The sequence below is a fragment of the Balaenoptera borealis genome, assembly GCF_965194805.1.
Source record: "Balaenoptera borealis genome assembly, chromosome: 5".
NCBI classification, from domain to species: domain Eukaryota; kingdom Metazoa; phylum Chordata; class Mammalia; order Artiodactyla; family Balaenopteridae; genus Balaenoptera; species Balaenoptera borealis.
Window position 1 is genome coordinate 66648459 of NC_138862.1, and position 20312 is coordinate 66668770.

Here is a 20312-nt window from a genome sequence, read left to right on the forward strand (position 1 = left end):
TTCACTAACATTTGAACAGCTGCACAAGCACAAAGTGTTTAATTTGGGAACAGTGTCTGTGGGAAGGAATGCTTTGTAAGTTTCCAAAGTAATGCAAAAGCTTAATTTAGAAAGTCATATAACAACTCTTTTGGTTCTGCAAGTCACAGAGATTATGGATTGCACTGCAGAGGCAACCTGCCTGATGATGTTAGCACTTTGTAGCACTGGGTTTTTCTGCAGCAGTTTCATTTTTATTCCTGTTCAGAGACATAGTGGGTCAGTCCAATTGAAGCGTTCGCTCCCTGAGGACAGGGCCTATGTCTTGTTCAGCCTCTCTGTGTGGTCAGGGCCCAGCAAGGGCAAGCAAGTCGTCAGTGCCTTTAAATGTTGGATTGTATTGCCTGTCTGCCCCCCTACTCCCTACTTTGGTCTTCAACTTGGTCCAAACAGGTTCTAGAACTAGGAAATGATAATGGTTACCAAGTATTGAGCAGGACAGGAAGAGGGGTGATCAGATCATACCACCACTACCTTCCTTGGCTACAGGAGGCTGAAAGAAAGTTAAAGTGCTAAGATTAAAGAGTCTCATGTCCTACCTGATCTCATGTTAGAATCTGCCTCTCAGGGATACACATAATTAGGGTCTGAAAAATAATGAGAACCTGGATAGAACAGGATAAATCTGGACATAGGATGGGTCCTGGGAGACTCATCCTAATGAGGGTGCAAGCACGAAATGTAGAAACGACGAGGACACTTCACCACCACCACCACAGTAGCCACAGTACCTGGGGCTGGAACTGAGACAGTGCCTGCTGAGCGGCATTGCCCAGAGCCATCTGTATAAAGTCCATGCTCAGGGCACTCACCTGGCCTCTGTGGGGTCCAGGCAAAGCATCCTTTTGTAAGATGCTAGGGGTGCTTCTTGACTGTCATGGGATATTCTGGAAACTTAAAACACATACTCAGTTGCATTTCTTGAGTCCTCAGTGCCCAAAACGCCAGAAAAAGAATTTAAACTTTGTCCCCCAAAGGGGTCAGATATATACAGACTGTGTGATAAGCCAGAGGTCCCCTGGTGTCAGTCTGGAGAAAAAGAAAGACAATGAGGAAGATCCCCGAGAGAAAGTCACCATGAGCGAAGATACTCTGGCAGAGTAGACCAGGTCCAGCTGGAGCACCTGATATTGGAGGACAAGAGGTTTCAGGTAGAGCGCAAGGCTGAGCTCCTCACCAGTTTCTCACCTGGAGCCCCTCGACCCCAAATCCCAAGAGTTCCAGTGTGTTCTGGGCTGGGTCTTACTTAAGAAACGAAAAACTGTGTCACTAGAGGTACAACTATTCTGGACCTGAAACACCTTGTTGGGCTGGTCAGGGAGGGAGATGACCCCTGGAGGTCAATGGTTTGGGGGAGGTGGGCAGCAGCTTGGCAACAGCAAATGGACAACAGAGAATTATAGGATGGCAAGGGCAGCAGGCCTAGAGACAGAGACAGGAGAACATACACAGAAGACATGACTGAACTGTAAGTGCTGGCAGGATTAGCCACTTTTGCTGTATAGCATATTTTAAATTCTGTTCAAAGTGTTAGTTTTTGCCAGATCTTAAAACCTTTCAGAGCTCAGTCTGCAGTAGTTTCATCTCCATTTATTTTTCATTAACATTTACTAGTGGGCCTAGAATGATAGAGAAAAAACAAGAAAGAAGCATAGGCAGAAACACATATTCAGAGGAAATGGGAATTACAGAAGGAGATACACACAAAGAGATACTGAGCGAGTTTGAGACAAGGGATTAGAAATAGAGGAGGACAGAGAGAAAGCAATTTGGGAGGGAGAAAAAAGAAGGAGAGACCTATTAAGATATCCAGGACCCAGCTAGTGTTCTGTGAGAAGCTAGCTGGGTCCCCTAGGATGAAAATCAGGCCGTCTTGGATTGAGCGTCCCAGGATTAAGAACCCAAGAGAAACCACAAAGGTTCACTGTTTTGTTTAACGGGAGGTTTTGGCTCCTGGCAACCTGGACGCTGGCATTCTGACACACTGCCCGAGCTCCCCCTGCTGGCGGCTCTGCAAAATCTCACCATCCGGCTCCAAAGTGGAATAGCATTACGTAAGTCTTTTCGAGGTTTGCCCGCCATTTTGTCTTTTTTTTACCTTTTTAAAACATTTTTAAAAAAAATTTTTTAAATTTCTCAAGTTCTTGGTTCTCCAAAGTCTGCTGTCTAATGCTGGGGTTTGAATTCCCTAACTGATTGCTACCGTCCTAACACCCAGTGAGGGCAGTCCTGGGAGACCCTTACTAACAAGTGTGCAACCGGGAGGCTGGCTGAGCAAACATTTATCGAACCCGTGCTACATACAAAGTGCTGTGGGAAAGGCCTGAAGGAAGTTCATTTGGCCGTTAGCCTTCTTGCCTCAAAAGTGACTGCTAGAATTAAACTGGCCTTCTGGGCTTGGGGTGAGGGCACTCCCCTGCTTTCCAACAGAACCAACGGGATCGGTCTTCCAAAGTCCAGAGAAGAGCCTACTAGGGCAACAGTGACGGCCTCCCTCTCTTTTTTTCTTCTCTTTCTCCCCGTTTGTCTTCCCTGCATGAAGAAGAGGAATTGCTATGTGCAAAGCCCCTGGGACAGGAAGGAGAGAAACACAAGACTCCCCAAATACCAAACCGATTTCACTGCTAAGAATAACCTTTATCTCTGGGAGGAAAGGCAGAAGACCTGGTTCTCTCTCCTCTCTCTCCCAGGTGGATTTTAAAGGGGCATCAGCACCCACTCATAGGAATACACCGAGTCCTGTCTTTCCTCAAGCGCTTAAGTTCTGAGTCACAAAGTCTGGAGAGGGGCAATGTGGGAGGAGAGAACTTGAGTCCAGAGGACCAGGGAAGGAGGTGAGGGAGGAGGCAAGAGGGAAACTGAGGGGAAGAGAAAAAACAAGACACGGGGATCTCTGTTACACCCTGAGCCCGGGGCTCTGCAGCCCCAAGCAGACTGACAAGGGGTAATCAGACCCTTGTGGGGAGGGTGACTGTGGGGTGGGCAGTGGAGCCCCCACTCTGGCTGAACTTGAGGATCAAGTACTTGGGGGATGGAACAGATTTGCAGGCCTCTGGCTAGGATGTATGCTCACAATAAGGAGCCCTCGTTCCTCCCCCCCTCCACCACCTACTCAGAGGTTAGAAACCCAAACCATCTCTCTAAAAATTAAGTTTTCGGGCTTCCCTGGTGGCGTAGTGGTTGAGAATCTGCCTGCCAATGCAGGGCACACGGGTTCAAGCCCTGGTCTGGGAAGATCCCACATGCCACGGAGCAACTGGGCCCGTGAGCCACGATTGCTGAGCCTGCGCGTCTGGAGCCTGTGCTCCGCAACAAGAGAGGCCGCGACAGTGAGAGGCCCACGCACCGCGATGAAGAGTGGCCCCCACTTGCCACAACTGGAGAAAGCCCTCGCACAGAAACGAAGACCCAACACAGCCAAAAATAAATAAATAAATTAAAAAAAAAAAAAGAAAAAAAAAAGACCGTATTAAAAAAAAAAAAAAAAAATTAAGTTTTCTTTCATAAAGGTGCTGCGTTTCTCTCAAGGCAGAAAGCATAAATTTCCTAAAACATTAGGTCAGAGGCATAGGGTTGTTTTCAAGGACTCTGGAATATCAGAAAGGATTCCCTTCCTTTGTTAACTAAAAACGAAACAGATTTTTACAGTTAGCTGCATTGCAAAAAGCAGATAATAGCCCTCAGAAAAATGGAGTCACTTCTTTAGTCCCCTGTTCTGTCCTTACCCACTGTTTCTTTCTCTTATCCACCTTCCCTCCCCTAGCTTCTTCCTTTCCTCTTATCACTGGTTCAGACTTTTGCTCACACTGTCTCATGGTCTCCCCGGGCTCTGGCTTCCTTCCCTACTCACCTTTCACGTCGTCCTGCACCTGCTTTCCTGGCCAGAGTGCCCATGTGGAAGGAATAGGAAGAAAGGATTGCCAGGTCTGCTTGGGGTCCCCAAATGCCTGATGCCCTGCAGCCTTCTAACAGGGCAGATGGATACCCTACAGAATGTGAGGAGAATCAGTCTCTGGGTCTTTCTTTACTCACCACTCAGTCTACAAACCACCTCTGGAAAACTACTGGCCAGTTAATGGCCCATAAATTGCACTATCTCCTATCTCGAACAGCCCTTTTCCGCTTCTACCATAGGAAAGCATTTTAGTGACTCATGAGTCAATATAAGCAGAAGGGCCTGGGCAGGCACTGCATAAATACAAATAATGGTTATTTATCACAAATGAAAGTGGCTCATAAATATAACCGAAACTGGCCCAGTTCTGCTACTGTTGAATAAAAGGAAAAAACCCACAAACATCAAAAAATAAAAAATAAAAGAGGAATGCTCTGCAGAAGAGGTCATTTCTTCGTATTTCTACAGCTAAATAAATTGTAGCAATTTTCAAAATGCTCCTGGAGAAGAGATGATTTTAGAAGAAACCTCCTCAGCGGCTCTGTGGTGTGAGTCTGGGCTGCCCGCGACCAGCAGAGGGAAGACTTCAGTTATAAACAGGAGCCTTCAGAGTGGATGGTGGGGAAAGGGCAATTTAGGATTCCAAGGTTGTAAACTGCTTATTCCATGATACGCATACCATCAGAGATCATAGTCCAAGATTCTTGACAGGATATGAGGGACTAGATTTCAAGGAATCGGTTATAAGCACAGAATGACATAACTGTAAATGTTCCTTTGTTTATAAGAAAAGGCTGGTTCTGCATACCTCCTCTGGGTGCTGCAAGCTGCTATTCATTGTGAGCCACTGCAGTGACTTGTCCCCATTCTTGTCTGCCACAGTCCTTCAAAGCTGCATATTGTTTAGAGTGGAGATGTTTGGGCTTTGTATCTGACTTGGAAAAGCAGGTGCTGTGTCCAGGACTTGGTGAAGAAGTTCCTGCTATTGGTCATTCCCGTTTGTTTAATGAACATAGAGAAACCTGTTCCCTGGGAAACAGATAAGAATGACGACCATTAGAAATGTTTCTTTAAGATTTGAGCCAGCCTAGCAACTCCACTTCTAGATACATATCCAAGAGAATTGAGAACATATGTCCACACAAAAACTTGGGCAGGAATGTTCATAGCAGCATTATTCATCATAGCCAAAAAGTAGAAACAACCCAAGTGTCCACTGACTGACGAATGAATAAGCAAAATGTAGTTTATCCATACAATTGATTATTCACTCAAAAAGGGGGGAAGGACTGATACATGTTACAACATGGATAAACCTGGAAAACTTCATGCTAATTGACAGAAGCCAGTCACAAAGCACCACATATCGTGTGAGTCCATTTGTATGAAATGTCCAAAATAGGCAAATTCATGGAAACAGAAAATAGATTAGTGGTTGCCAGGAGCTGGGGAAAGGGAGGACTGGAGAACAACTGTTAATGTGTCTGTGATTTCTTTTGGGGGGGTGATAAAAATGTTCTGAAAATAGACAGTGGTGATGTACAACTCTGCAAATAAACTAAAAACCACTGAACTGTATACTTTAAAAGGGTGAATTATATCTCAATAAAACTGTTATTTAAAAAAAGATTTTGAGCAGGGTAGATGTTATAGAGGGAAACTCAGAGCAGGAAATAAGGAGAATATAAAGAGAATATTTGACTCTAGGAGAGCCAGTCCTATCCCCAAGCTAAAAAATATTTTGAATGAAAACAGTAGATTTAGTGCAGACTGGAAATAGAGGTAGCCCACCTCACTATAGGAAGCAAGGAGAATTATCCACAAAGCGGAACTGATCCTGCATCTTCTCCAACTGCCTAAATTGTAAAGGGTTGAACCTCTTTGATCATGCAGTCATGGTAACATGGGTGCTATTTCACTCAAGGCAAGAGGGCCACCTTTGTGTTGATGTCAGGGTGACCCCCTGTGTTGAGGGAAATAAGGGAGAATCACACACCTCGGGGCACAGTAACAAGAAAGACTTCCCAAGATCTCAGGAGCTGGCGAGGAGGGAAGGTGATAATACTTAAGTCACCAGCTCAGTTGCTGGGGGCCTCACAGTCACACCTGAATTCCAGGTGTATTATCAATAATGCCCACAGAGTCTAGAAGCTCGTACTTCGTTCCTCCTGTAGCCCCTGCACAGCATCTTGCAGAGCCTGAGCCTATAAGAACTCTTAGTAAGTACTTGAAAAAAGTGGAGGAATGAAGAAATAGATGAGCACACAAGTGAAAAGGCCCAGTGATGTGTCCTAGGATGCCTGGGGCCATGGCCAGGTATGGCCTTGGTCAACACATGAGTCAGAAAGACAAGAAGAAATGACTTTATTCACCCACTCTTTATCAGAAGATAAAGATGATTCACAGATCACCGGGCCTGCCTTGTTGAGTCCTGAAGCATTACGCAGGGCAAGGTCCCAGGCACATCTGAACATGTCCTTCTAGAACAGCATGCTTGACATGTCTTTCATTTCTCACCTTTATCCAATTCCTGGAGAGAAACTGTAATATGTTAATATCATTGTGTGCTAGCGAGTCAAAATTTGTTTCACTTCTAAGATGCACTGTGAAGAAACTCTATGAAAGTGTATGCCTTTTAAAATTTGTGTTTACTGATTTAAAACAAAAAAAGCATCTTCCAGTTCTGTAATTGCTTATGGTGACCAGGGAGAGGAATGATACTGGAGTATAATAAATATTTCCCAGCCCTGTGTTTTTCTCCAAGTCTGGTCCTCTGGGTGAATGTTAACGCATTTTAGGGAACCAGGGACTATGTCTAAGTATGTATTATGAAACTTGCTTAATTACAGATTCCGCCAAGAGATGGGAACTCAGTAACTAATTATGTACCTAGAGCTTCAAACAGGCATTGGAACCAGAGCTCAAAACACTTCCAATTATGCAGTAAGGGGTTAAAAGCCATGGGCCAAATACCAATTGTTTTTAATAAATTATGAGTTCAGAAGTAGAAAGAATTAGATTTGGGAGTTGGGCAGATCTGGATTTAACACTTGGCTATTTCCTTCTGTTATTCCTTTAGGAAATGTGTATTGATCTCCTACTACGTACCAGGTACTGTTAGGCATTGAAAATAGAAGCACGAATGAGAGAGTCAGTCTCTATCCTCGGAGAGCTTACAGTCCAATAGCTACATAAAATACTTATCTTTAAAAAGTTGCTAAACCTCTCTGCATCCAAATCCGTAAGATGGAAAAAAAAGATGATTCCTAAATTTGAAAGTTGTAGGAAGGATTGAGTTGAATAACAAACAAAATGCCTAGGATATTGCATTTTAAAAAACGTTGCTTCTTTTTCTCTTATATACACCCACTGGTAACACTTCATCATTTGCTACCACACTCTACTACTGTCTTTAATTGAACATTCATCAAATGGGTCAGGGCTTTGAATAGAAACCCCAAAGCAAGTCCATTAGGAAACAGTAAGCGTTGTAGTTGGGAATATGGGGGTTGGCATCAGAGAGGTCTTCATTAGAAGCCAACTCTGCCACTTGCTGATTTGGGGCAAGTTATTTAACCTCTCTAAGCTTCACTTTCCTCCTCTGTAAAGTGGGGCTAAGAACCCTATCCTCATGGAGTTGTTGGGAGGTTAAATGAGAAAGACCAGAGTACATCACAAGTAGTAATAATAAAGTGTTATTTGGTGAAATCTTTGTTACATGTCATATATGTGTGTTGATTTATGTATTGTGATGTTACAATTTAAAACACACTTTTAACTGTGGGCCGTGGTCCAAAAGAATTAAAAGCCACTGCTACTGCTTTAAGACATGATCTGTGTTGCCTGCGATTTAAAAAATCACACTAATTTTCTTTTTTAATTGAGATAAAATTGGTACATAACATTATATAAATCTTAGGTGTACAACATTATAAATCAATATTTGTATACACTATAAGGTGATCACTATCATAGGTCTAGTTACCATCCATTGCCATACAACTGATTGCCTCCACCCATTTCACCCTCCCCCTACAAACCCCCTCCCCTCTGTTAACCACCAGTCTGTTTTCTGTATCTGTGAGTTTGTTTTTGTTTTGTTTTGCTTGTTTTGTTTTTTAGATTCCACATATAAGTGAAATCACATGGTATTTGTCTTTCTCTGTCTGACTTACTTCACTTAGCATAATACCCTCTAGGTCCATCCATGTTGCTGCAAATGGCAAAATTTCCCTCTTTTTATGGCTGCATAGTATTCCATGGTGTGTGTGTGTATGTGTGTATATACATACACACAATGATGAAGTTGGCTATGATTATACTCAAGGTTCTAAGACACAATGTCTTTCTGAAGAGAAGCTGTATGTATACACACACATACCACATCTTCCTTATCCTTTCATGCATTGATAGACACAGGTTGTTTCCATATCTTGGCTACTATAAATAATGCTGCAATAAACATAGGGGTGCATATATCTTTTCAAATTTGTGTTTTCATAGTCTTAAGATAAATACCCAGAAGTAGAAGCATAGCTGGATCACATGGTAGTTCTCTTTTTAATTTGTTGAGGACTCTCCATACTGTTTTCCACAGTGGCTGCACCAATTTACATTCCCACCAACAGTGTTCAAGGGTTCCCTTTTCTCCACATCCTCTCCAACACTTATTATTTCTTGTCTTTTTAATACTAGCCATTCTAACAGTTTTAATATCTCATTGTGGTTTCGATTTACATTTCCCTGATGATTAGTGATGTTGAGCATCTTTTCATGTGTCTGGCGGCTATCTGTGTGTCTTCTTTGGCAAAATATCTATTCAGATCTTCTGCCCCTTTTTAAATTGGGTTTTTTGTTTCTTGTTGTTGAGTTATGTGAGTTCTTTACACATTTTGGATATTAATTCCTTATCAGATATATGATTTAATTTGCAAACGTCTCCCATTCAGTAGGTTGACTTTTTGTTTTGTTGATGCTTTCCTTGGCCATGCAGAAGCTTTTTAGTTTGATGTAGTACCGTTTGTTTATTTTTGCTTTTGTTTCCCTTGCCTTTAAAGTCAGATCTTAAAAGAAAACATTGCTAAGATCAATGTCAAGGAAATTACAACCTATTTTTTCTCCTAGGAATTTTATGGTTTCAGGTCTTACATTTAAGTCTTTAATCCATTTTGAGTTGATTTTTGTGCATGGTGTAAGATAGTTGTCTAGTTTCATTCTTTTGCTTGTGGCTGTCCAGTTTTTCTAACACCATTTATTGGAGATATTGTCCTTTCCCCATTGTATATTCTTGGCTCCTTTGTTGTAAATTAATTGTTCATATATGCATGTGTTTATTTCTCAGATCTCTATTTTGTTCCATTGATCTGTGTCTGTTTTTATATCATTTTTAATTACATATTTTGAATTACACACTCATTAATTCACTCAATAAATAGTTATTGAGCACCTACAAAATGCTAGGCACTGTTCTAGGCACTGGAAATATAGCAGTGAACAAAATAGACAAAAATTCCCGCACTTATCTGACTTACCTTCTGGTGGGGGAACACTAGTAATATATAGATGAGGTACAAAATTTAGGAAATACATACGAGGAGAAAGGAAGAAAGGAAAAAAGAAAATGCAGGACATTCATAATCATACAACCCAGAAAAAAACAGTTAGCATTTCAGTTTATGGTCTCACAGACTTTTCTTCATCTACATATGCTATTTATCTTGCCATTTAGAGAACTTCAGGGTAATAGGTGTCACATAAATGTACAGGATGGATACTGACCAACATCCAGTCCTCTGAAGCATGTAAGGAGAGCCTTTGCTTTTCTCTCCATCCACTTCCCTCCTCCCTCTTTCCTTTTATCCCACGGTGATCTCCACATTGCTTCGTTTCTCTTTTCTATAGTAATTATACTGCCAGGTCCTCAGCCTTGAAGACAGAGACCTCTATCGTACATGAAATAGGCACAGTGCTGGCTGACCCAGAGCACTGGGAAGTTCTGTGTCAGGGTTCTGTCGAATATTAACTTTTAGTGACTTTAATGATTTAATCATTTTATAGATTAAAAAACAATTGAGGTCCAGAGAGGTTGTGACTTATCCAACGTGTCACAACAGGAAGTAGATCAGAAGTCTGACATGACTTGTGCTCCCCTGTGTGAGAGCCTTTTTTTGGCCATCACCATCCACCATGCATTTCAGATTCCTTTCTTATTGTGCCAATATACATATATATTTTTAAATTTAAAAATACTAAGCTTTTGTAGTTAAGATGTTGTTTTCTAGAAGGCACAAACTGGTTAGACTTATCCTGGGTTAAGAGACCATTAATTTAGCAATTCTCCTTGGATTTTGTGACTGCCATACTAAAAGTCGTAAATGTAATAAGAAATTGCACTTGGGTACAGCGATAAGAAGATAGAATGGGATCACTTCCAAAGGCAGTATTTATACTTGGATGCCTCTGGCCTTCTCATTTACTTTAACAAGCTATTTCATGAGGTAACTTTATCTTTAAAGACTTTTTTTTTTTTAAAGGGGAGATGGTTTTTAGGAGAGCAAGGAACTTAAAATCAAGAGGTTTGGGCTCTAGTCCCAATTCTGCTGGGCGATCTTAGATTAATTTGAGCCTAAATTCCTCATTTGTACAATGTGAGGAGTAGACTAGACTAGAGATTTTCACACAGGGGTCAGTGGGGCCTCAGGATTTCCAGGACATCTTTCTGGGCCACACTGGGGGACCTATAGTGAGGCTGACTCACGGGCTGGGGCGCCAGAACCACACTGCCCTCTGTCCTCCTCCCCTGCCCTGCTCAGAGCAGCATCCCTTTTATTTGCCTTATATGGGGAGAGTCTGCATAAGATTCTATTTGAAGGAAAGGTTCTGTTATTTTTTTAGTATTTAAATATCACCAGAACAGCTCGATGATCTGAAAGAATCTTTCTTGTTCTAACGTTCTAGCATTTCTACGTTCAAAGAATGGCTCCTGATTTTTCTTTTTAGAGGTTTCTCTGCTTTTATGGATACAGTACACTCACCAATCACCCCTTAATTATGAATACTTTCTCTGCTTACCCTAGCTGACTGCTAACTATGGATTATGCTGGCTATAAAGATCCTGGAAATGAGCTTGTCTGGTAATCCTGCCCTAAGAGCGTTGTGACCAGCAGGGAAGAGCGTTTGCAGCAGTGCTCATTTGCTGACCAGGGATTTTATTTATTTATTTATTTTAACTTGTAGGCATTTGTTCCAGCCACTTTGGAAAAACAGTTCCAGAATCGTCCCCAGCCCTGGCCAGCACAGCAGCACCCTCATTTGTACGCTGCCACTTCTAGCAAAAGGCATCCTGCTATGCTATTCCTAACTGCTCCCCGCCGCGGTGAGCAGCTATGTAGATGGGATGTCACGTCCTCTCCTGCACATTTTGTTTTTCTGGCTGTCTGTCTCACCGTGTGCTCACAAAGTCGCCTCTGAACGCCAGCGATCTTTCGCTGCCACTGCAGTTGGGACTGAGCCAGGTGGTGCCAGCCCAGTCCTTCCTAGAGCACCCCAGCCCTTTCTGGTATGGATTTATTTCACACACAATGTGGCTGCTTTGCCCAGAGTGGAGCAAGAGCAATTTCCTTTACAAAGAACTGATTTGGGCTTTCATCTAAAATCCACTGGTGCTAAAAGCAGACCAAGATAAATCAGCATTTTTCACTCACTGCAGGTTGGGAACGGTCAAGAGCTTGCTGCCAGATGTGTAAAATCAGGATGTAGGATGGGGAAGGTGAACACTGCTTCAGGGCCTGTTATGTATCACACTGAGTGTTCTTTACCTCATTTAATCCTTATAATAACCCTCCTAGACAGGTACTCTGATCCCTATTTGTGAGAGGAAGAAACTGAGGCTTAGAGAGGTAGAATAGCTTGTCTGACATACAGTTAGGAAGTGGCAGATGCAGGAACTGAACTTGTTCTATCTGGTACCAAATGCTGTGTTTTTTCCATTTCATCATGCTGCCTTCTTGATGAGCATGCTGACTCATTTGGGAAGTTATGTAAGCTTGTAAATCACATTGAGATTCCAGATAATGTGACTGCATAAAGAAGAACAAAGTATTGCCATGGTAGCTTGGGTGCAGTGGCAGTGGAGGGAGGCACTCCACTGCTTGGGAAGGATTATGCAAAACTGCTGAGGTGTAAAGGGCTGCACAAGCAGAATCCAAACCAGAAGCAATCATTTGTCCCTCCCCCTCCCAACCTGCTCTGTAAGTAGACAAGGTTTTAATGATACACATATGAATAAAGCTCTCTCTCCACTGAATTCACAATTGGACTCAAAGTCCAATCAAAACTTTGTTCATATGCAAAAGGTATGCCAAAGGTGCCCAGGATCATAAGGTCAAGTACCACTCAAGACAGTCACCTCCATCAGGGTAAATAAGCAAGGTTGTTCTTTAGCATCATCCATATACCCTTTTTATTAAATAGAGAAGTGCCAGAACTAGATTTGCACTTTGGAAAGTTATCTGTGGGCTTTGTGTGGAGAGAGAGCAAGAAGGGAGGTGATGTAGTGAGTGCTGTTAGTGCCCTGCCATGTCCCCTCCTTATTCACCACTATACACTGAAGGCCTGTGACCCTCTGCCTTCTGACTGGCAGCATGCTCAGCCTGTACACAGTGCAAGACTTCTTGCCCCTGAGAGCAGCCATCAAGCGATGATGGGTGGAGAGGTGGTGGATAAATACCCCAGCTACCTTGCCCATCAGTTGGGATGACTCTGAGGTGTGTTCTATAATGTACCCCAGAGTTTTCCAGTAGGATGGAGTTCCAATGTCCTGCAGTGCTTGATAACACACCCTGTATTGGCTTCTTTCACTTCCCCTACTCAGTTCCCAGGTCTCCTGGGATCACCTGTAGAATAAATGATCCATACTCAAATCCTTGTCTCAGGCCTCTGTTTCTGGGGGAACCCAAATGAAGACGTTCCCATACCTCAGTGTAGAGATAGATAATGGGGGTCCAAAAGGAGCTGAAGTGGGAATGGAGAGGAGGGGATGGATATGAGCGATATTCACCCTGAGATTTAGGACTTTAGAACTGGTAAAATGGAGCACCAGAGAGAGGGGAGGGAAAAAAGACTCTACAAGGACTCTGGGTCTTGACCTTGAGCTCCTGGATGGTGGCTAATGCCTTGAACTGAACAAGGGAATATATTTTGGGGTAAGAAAGTAAATCCAATTTCGAATATGTAGGAGAAAGTGGCATCTGGCTCTGTGATGTCATTTACAAGAGTGAAAGTACCAACTTTGCCAAAAGCATCTTTCCAACCTGCTTACCCTAGTGCTTGAAATTCCATATTACTCATTCTTTTGGCTTGCTTTTTCCAGAGTCCTATTTTTAAAATGCTCCTGAGATTATTGATAATTTTGTTCCATGTGATAATAGCATTGTGGTTATGTAGGGAAAAAACCTTCTTAACGGTTAGAAATATATGCTGAAGTATTTATGGGTAAAACAAAATACTGTCAGAGATTGCTTTAAAATAATCCAGCAAAAACAAAAGTGAAATGTATATGTTGGGGGATAGATAAAATGACATTGACAAAATATTTAAAATTGTAAAAGCTGAGGGATGAGTACATGGGGTTGGTTCATTATACCATTTCCTCTCCGTTTGTGTATATTTGAAGATTTCAATAATAATAAAAAAAAAAAAGAAGTCACCCTGATATTTTAATGATGGTCCTGGGAGGATATCACATCCAACTGTCTTTACCACTTGTGAAAAAACTACCACAAAAGTGTATTTTAAAACTTTGGTTGGGGACTTCTGTGGTGGTCCAGTAGGTAAGACTCTGCACTCCCAATGCAGGGGGCCCAGGTTCGATCTCTGGTCGGGGAAGTAGATCCTGCATGCATGCTGCAACTAAGAGTCTGCATGCTGCAACTAAGAGTCTGCATGCCGCAACTAAAGATCCCACAGGCCACAACTAAGACCCAGTGTAGCCAAAATGAAAATAAATAAATAATGAATAAATAAATATTTTTTAAAAACCCTTTGGTTGGACTTTATGTTTTTAGAATATTTAGAAGAAAAGGGAGGCTGGTCTTTTTAAGAAATAGACTTCTGATGGACGGAGAACCAAGATGGCAGAGTATAAGGACGTGCTCTCACTCCCTCTTGCAAGAACACCAGAATCACAACTAACTGCTGAACAATCATTGACAGGAAAACACTGGAACTCACCAAAAAAGATACCCCACATCCAAAGACAAAGGAGAAGCCACAATGAGATGGTAGGAGGGGGGCAATCACAATAAAATCAAATCCCATAACTGCTGGGTGGGTGACTCACAAACTCGAGAACACTTATACCAACTGGAGTCAAGGTTCTGAGCCCCAAGTCAGGCTTCCCAACCTGGGAGTCCAGCAATGGGAGGAGGAATTCCTAAAGAATCAGAGTTTGAAGGCTAGCGGGATTTGATTGCAGGACTCTGACAGGACTGGGGGAAACAGAGACTCCACTCTTGGAGGGCACACACAAAGTAGTGTGCACATCGGGACCCAGGGGAAGGAGCAGTGACCCCAGGGGAGACTGAACCAGACCAGCCTGCTAGTGTTGGAGGGTCTCCTGCAGAGGCGGGGGGTGGCTGTGGCTCACCGTGAGGACAAGAACACTGGCAGCAGAAGTTCTGGGAAGTACTCCTTGGCGTGAGCCCTCCCAGAGTCCGCCATTAGCCCCACCAAAGAGCCGGGTAGGCTCCAGTGTTGGGTTGCCTCAGGCCAAACAACCAACAGGGAGGGAACCCAGCCCCACCCATCAGCAGACAAGCAGATTAACGTTTTACTGAGCTCTGCCCATCACAGCAACACCCAGCTCTACCCACCACCAGTCCCTCCCACCAGAAAACTTGCTCAAGCCTCTTAGATAGCCTCATCCACCAGAGGGCAGACAGCAGAAGAGAGAAAAACTACAATCCTGCAGCCTGTGGAACAAAAACTACCTTCACAGAAAGATAGACAAGATGAAAAGGCAGAGGGCTATGCACCAGATGAAGGAACAAGATAAAACCCCAGAAAAACAACTAAATGAAGTGGAGATAGGCAACCTTCCAGAAAAAGAATTCAGAATAATGATAGTGAAGATGATCCAGGACCTCGGAAAAAGAATGGAGGCAAAGATCGAGAAGATGCAAGAAATGTTTAAGAAAGACCTAGAAGAATTAAAGAACAAACAAACAGAGATGAACAACACAATAACTGAAATGAAAACTACACTAGAAGGAATCAATAGCAGAATAACTGAGGCAGAAGAATGGATAAGTGACCTGGAAGACAGAATGGTGGAATTCACTGCTGTGGAACAGAATAAAGAAAAAAGAATAAAAAGAAATGAAGACAGCCTAAGAGACCTCTGGGACAACATTAAACGCAACAACATTCGCATTATAGGGGTCCCAGAAGGAGAAGAGACAGAGAAAGGACCAGAGAAAATATTTGAAGAGATTATAGTCAAAAACTTCCCTAACATGGGAAAGGAAATAGCCACCCAAGTCCAGGAAGCACAGAGAGTCCCATACAGGATAAACCCAAGGAGAAACATGCTGAGACACATAGTAATCAAATTGGCAAAAATTAAAGATAAAGAAAAATTATTGAAGGCAGCAAGGGAAAAACGACCAATAATATACAAAGGAACTCCCATAAGGTTAACAGCTGATTTTTCAGCAGAAACTCTACAAGCCAGAAGGGAGGGGCATGATATACTTAAAGTGATGAAAGGGAAGAACCTACAACCAAGATTACTCTACCCCGCAAGGATCTCATTCAGATTCGACGGAGAAATCAAAAGCTTTACAGACAAGAAAAAGCTAAGAGAATTCAGCACCACCAAACCAGCTCTACAACAAATGCTAAAGGAACTTCTCTAAGTGGGAAACACAAGAGAAAAAAAGGACCTACAAAAACAAACCCAAAACGATTAAGAAAATAGTAATAGGAACCTACATATCGATAATTACCTTAAACGTGAATGGATTAAATACCCCAACCAAAAGACACAGGCTTGCTGAATGGATACAAAAACAAGACCCATATATATGCTGTCTACAAGAGACCCACTTCAGACCTAGGGACACATACAGACTGAAAGTGAGGGAATGGAAAAAGATATTCCATGCAAATGGAAATCAAAAGAAAGGTGTAGTAGCAATACTCATATCAGATAAAATAGACCTTAAAATAAAGAATGCTACAAGAGATAAGGAAGGACACTAATAATGATCAAGGGATCAATTCAAGAAGAAGATATAACAATTATAAATATATATGCACCCAACATAGGAGCACCTCAATACATAAGGCAACTGCTAACAGCTATAAAAGAGGAAATCGACAGTAACACAGTAATAGTGGGGGACTTTAACACGTCACTTACACCAATGGACAAGTCATCCAAAATGAAAATAAATGAGGAAACAGAAGCTTTAAATGACACAATAGACCAGATAGATTTAATTGATATTTATAGGACATTCCATCCCAAAACAGCAGATTACACTTTCTTCTCAAGTGCCCATGGAACATTCTCCAGGATAGATCACATCTTGGGTCACAAATCAAGCCTCAGTAAATTTAAGAAAACTGAAATCATATCAAGCATCTTTTCTGACCACAACACTATGGGATTAGAAATGAATTACAGGGGAAAAAACGTAAAAAACACAAACACATGGAGGCTAAACAATACATTAGTAAATAACCAAGAGATCACTGAAGAAATCAAAGAGGAAATAAAAAAATACCTAGAGACAAATGACAATGAAAACACGACGATCCAAAACCTATGGGAAGCAGCAAAAGCAGTTCTAGGAGGGAAGTTTATAGCTATACAAGCCTACCTCAAGAAACAAGAAAAATCTCAAGTAAACAATCTAACCTTACACCTAAAGGAACTGGAGAAACAAGAACAAACAAAACCCAAAGTTAGCAGAAGGAAAGAAATCATAAAGATCAGAGCAGAAATAAATGAAATAGAAACAAAGAAAACAATAGCAAAGATCAATAAAACTAAAAGCTGGTTCTTTGAGAAGATAAACAAAATTGATAAACCATTAGCCAGACTCATCAAGAAAAAGAGGGAGAGGACTCAAATCAATAAAATTAGAAATGAAAAAGGAGAAGTTACAACAGACACCGCAGAAACACAAAGCATCCTGAGACTACTACAAGCAACTCTATGCCAATAAAATGGACAACCTGGAAGAAATGGACAAATTCTTAGAAAGGTATAACCTTCTAAGACTGAACCAGGAAGAAATAGAAACTATGAACAGACCAATCACAAGTAATGAAATTGAAACTGTGATTAAAAATCTTCCAACAAACAAAAGTCCAGGACCAGATGGCTTCACAGGTCAATTCTATCAAACATTTAGAGAAGAGCTAACACCCATCCTTCTCAAACTCTTCCAAAAAATTGTGGAGGAAGGAACACTCCCAAACTCATTCTATGAGGCCACCATCACCCTGATACCAAAACCAGACAAAGATACTACAAAAAAAGAAAATTACAGACCAATATCACTGATGAATATAGATGCAAAAATCCTCAACAAAATACTGGCAAACAGAATCCAAAAACACATTAAAAGGATCATACACCACAATCAAGTGGGATTTATCCCAGGAATGCACGGATTCTTCAATATACGCAAATCAATCAATGTGATACACCATATTAACAAATTGAAGAATAAAAACCATATGATCAGCTCAATAGATGAAGAAAAAGCTTTTGACAAAGTTCAACACCCATTTCTGATAAAAACTCTCCAGAAAGTGGGCATAGAGGGAACCTACCTCAACATAATAAAGGCCATATATGACAAACCCACAGCAAACATCATTCTCAATGGTGAAAAACTGAAAGCATTTCCTCTAAGATCAGGAACAAGACAAGGATGTCCACTCTCGCCACTATTATTCAACATAGTTCTGGAAGTCCTAGCCACGGCAATCAGAGAAGAAAAAGAAATAAAAGGAATACAAATTGGAAAAGAAGAAGTAAAACTGTCACTCTTTGCAGATGACATGATACTATACATAGAGGATCCTAAAGATGCTACCAGAAAAGTACTAGAGCTAATCAATGAATTTGGTAAAGTTGCAGGATACAAAATTAATGCACAGAAATCTCTTGCATTCTTATACACTAATGATGAAAAATCTGAAAGAGAAATTAAGGAAACACTCCCATTTACCATTGTAACAAAAAGAATAAAATACCTAGGAATAAACCTACCTAGGGAGACAAAAGACCTGTGTGCAGAAAACTATAAGACACTGATGAAAGAAATTAAAGATGATACCAACAGATGGAGAGATATACCATGTTCTTGGATTGGAAGAATCAATATTGTGAAAATGACTATAATACCCAAAGCAATCTACAGATTCAATGCAATCCCTATCAAATTACCAATGGCATTTTTTACAGAACTAGAACAAAAAATCTTAAAATTTGTATGGAGACACAAAAGACCCTGAAGAGCCAAAGCAGTCTTGAGGGAAAAAAACGGAGCTGGAGGAATCAGATCCCTTGACTTCAGACTATACTACAAAGCTACAGTAATCAAGACAATATGGTACTGGCAGAAAAGCAGAAACATAGATCAATGGAAAAAGATAGAAAGCCCAGAGATAAACCCACGCACGTATGGTCAAGTAACCTATGACAAAGGAGGCAAGAATATACAGTGGAGGAAAGACAGCCTCTTCAATAAGTGGTGCTGGGAAAACTGGACAGCTACATGTAAAAGAATGAAATTAGAACACTCCCTAACAGCATACAGAAAAATAAACTCAAAATGGATTAAAGACCTAAATGTAAGACTGGACACTATAAAACTCTTAGAGGAAAACATAGGAAGAACACTCTTTGACATTAATCACAGCAAGATCTTTTTTGATCCACCTCCTAGAGTAATGGAAATAAAAACAAAAATAAACAAATGGGACCTAATGAAACTTCAAAGCTTTTGCACAGCAAAGGAAACCATAAACAAGACGAAAAGACAACCCTCAGAATGGGAGAAAATATTTGCAAATGATGCAACTGACAAAGGATTAATCTCCAAAATATGCGAGCAGCTCAATATCAAAAAAACAAACAATCCAATCTAAAAATGGGCAGAAGACCTAAATAGACATTTCTCCAAAGAAGACATACAAATGGCCAAGAAGCACATGAAAAGCTGCTCAACATCACTAATTATTAGAGAAACGCAAATCAAAACTACAATGAGATATCACCTCACACTGGTTAGAATGGGCATCATCAGAAAACCTACAAACAACAAATGCTGGAGAGGGTGTGGAGAAAAGGGAATCCTCTTGCATTGTTGGTGGGAATGTAAATTGATACAGCCACTATGGAGAACAGTATGGAGGTTCCTTAAAGAACTAAAAATAGAATTACCATATGACCCAGCAATCCCACTACTGGGCATATACCCAGAGAAAACCATAATTCAAAAAGACACATGCACTCCAATGTTCACTGCAGCACTGTTTACAATAGCCAGGTCATGGAAGCAACCTAAATGCCCATCAACAGAAGGATGGATAAAGAAGATGTGGTACATATATACAATGGAATATTACTCAGCCATAAAAAGGAATGAAATTGGGTCATTTGTTGAGACATGGATAGATCTATAGACTGTCATACAGAGTGAAGTAAGTCAGGAAGTGAAAAACAAATATCGTATATTAATGCATATATGTGGAACCTAGAAAGACGGTACAGATGAGCCGGTTTGCAAGGCAGAAATAGAGACACAGATGTAGAGAACAAATGTATGGACACCAAGGGGGGAAAGCGGCAGGGGGGAGGGGGTGGTGGTGGTGTGATGAATTGGGAGATTGGGATTGACGTGTATACACTGATGTGTATTAAATTGATGACTAATAAGAATCTGCTGTTTAAAAAAATAAAATTAAATTAAAAATGAAAAGCAAATAACTCCATGAATAAATGTAAAATGTTTAGAAAATTGGAGTTTATTTAAGTACTTATTTATACTTTCTTTTTTTTAAAAAACCAACTTTAAGTTCAAATACAGGAGATAAGTAAATTATAATTATTTGCTCTTGTTGGAATTTTATGTATCCATAATATTATGGATAATAATATGGATATTATTATCCATAATAAAGACTAAAGAAAAATGCTTACATACAATCTTAAGTGAAAAAGCAGCATACAGTATATCTATAGCACGATTACAATGTTTTAAAAACATCCTCTACATAGAACAAAGTTTGGAAAAAATGACAAAAAATCTTGTGATTGTTCTGAGGTTGTAGAAATATGGATTCTTAAAAATATTTT

The 20312-nt window shown here is 41.0% G+C and overlaps 1 long non-coding RNA gene across 1 annotated transcript in view; it reads right to left on the bottom strand.

Annotated features, from left to right (window-relative positions):
• LOC309630145 overlaps nucleotides 1–20312 on the bottom strand; it is a 43447-nt gene that overhangs the window by 13211 nt on the left and 9924 nt on the right. The window contains exon 2 of the long non-coding RNA XR_014245447.1: nucleotides 3890–4963. This is a non-coding gene — a long non-coding RNA (uncharacterized lncRNA). The remainder of the gene's footprint in view (nucleotides 1–3889; nucleotides 4964–20312) is intronic.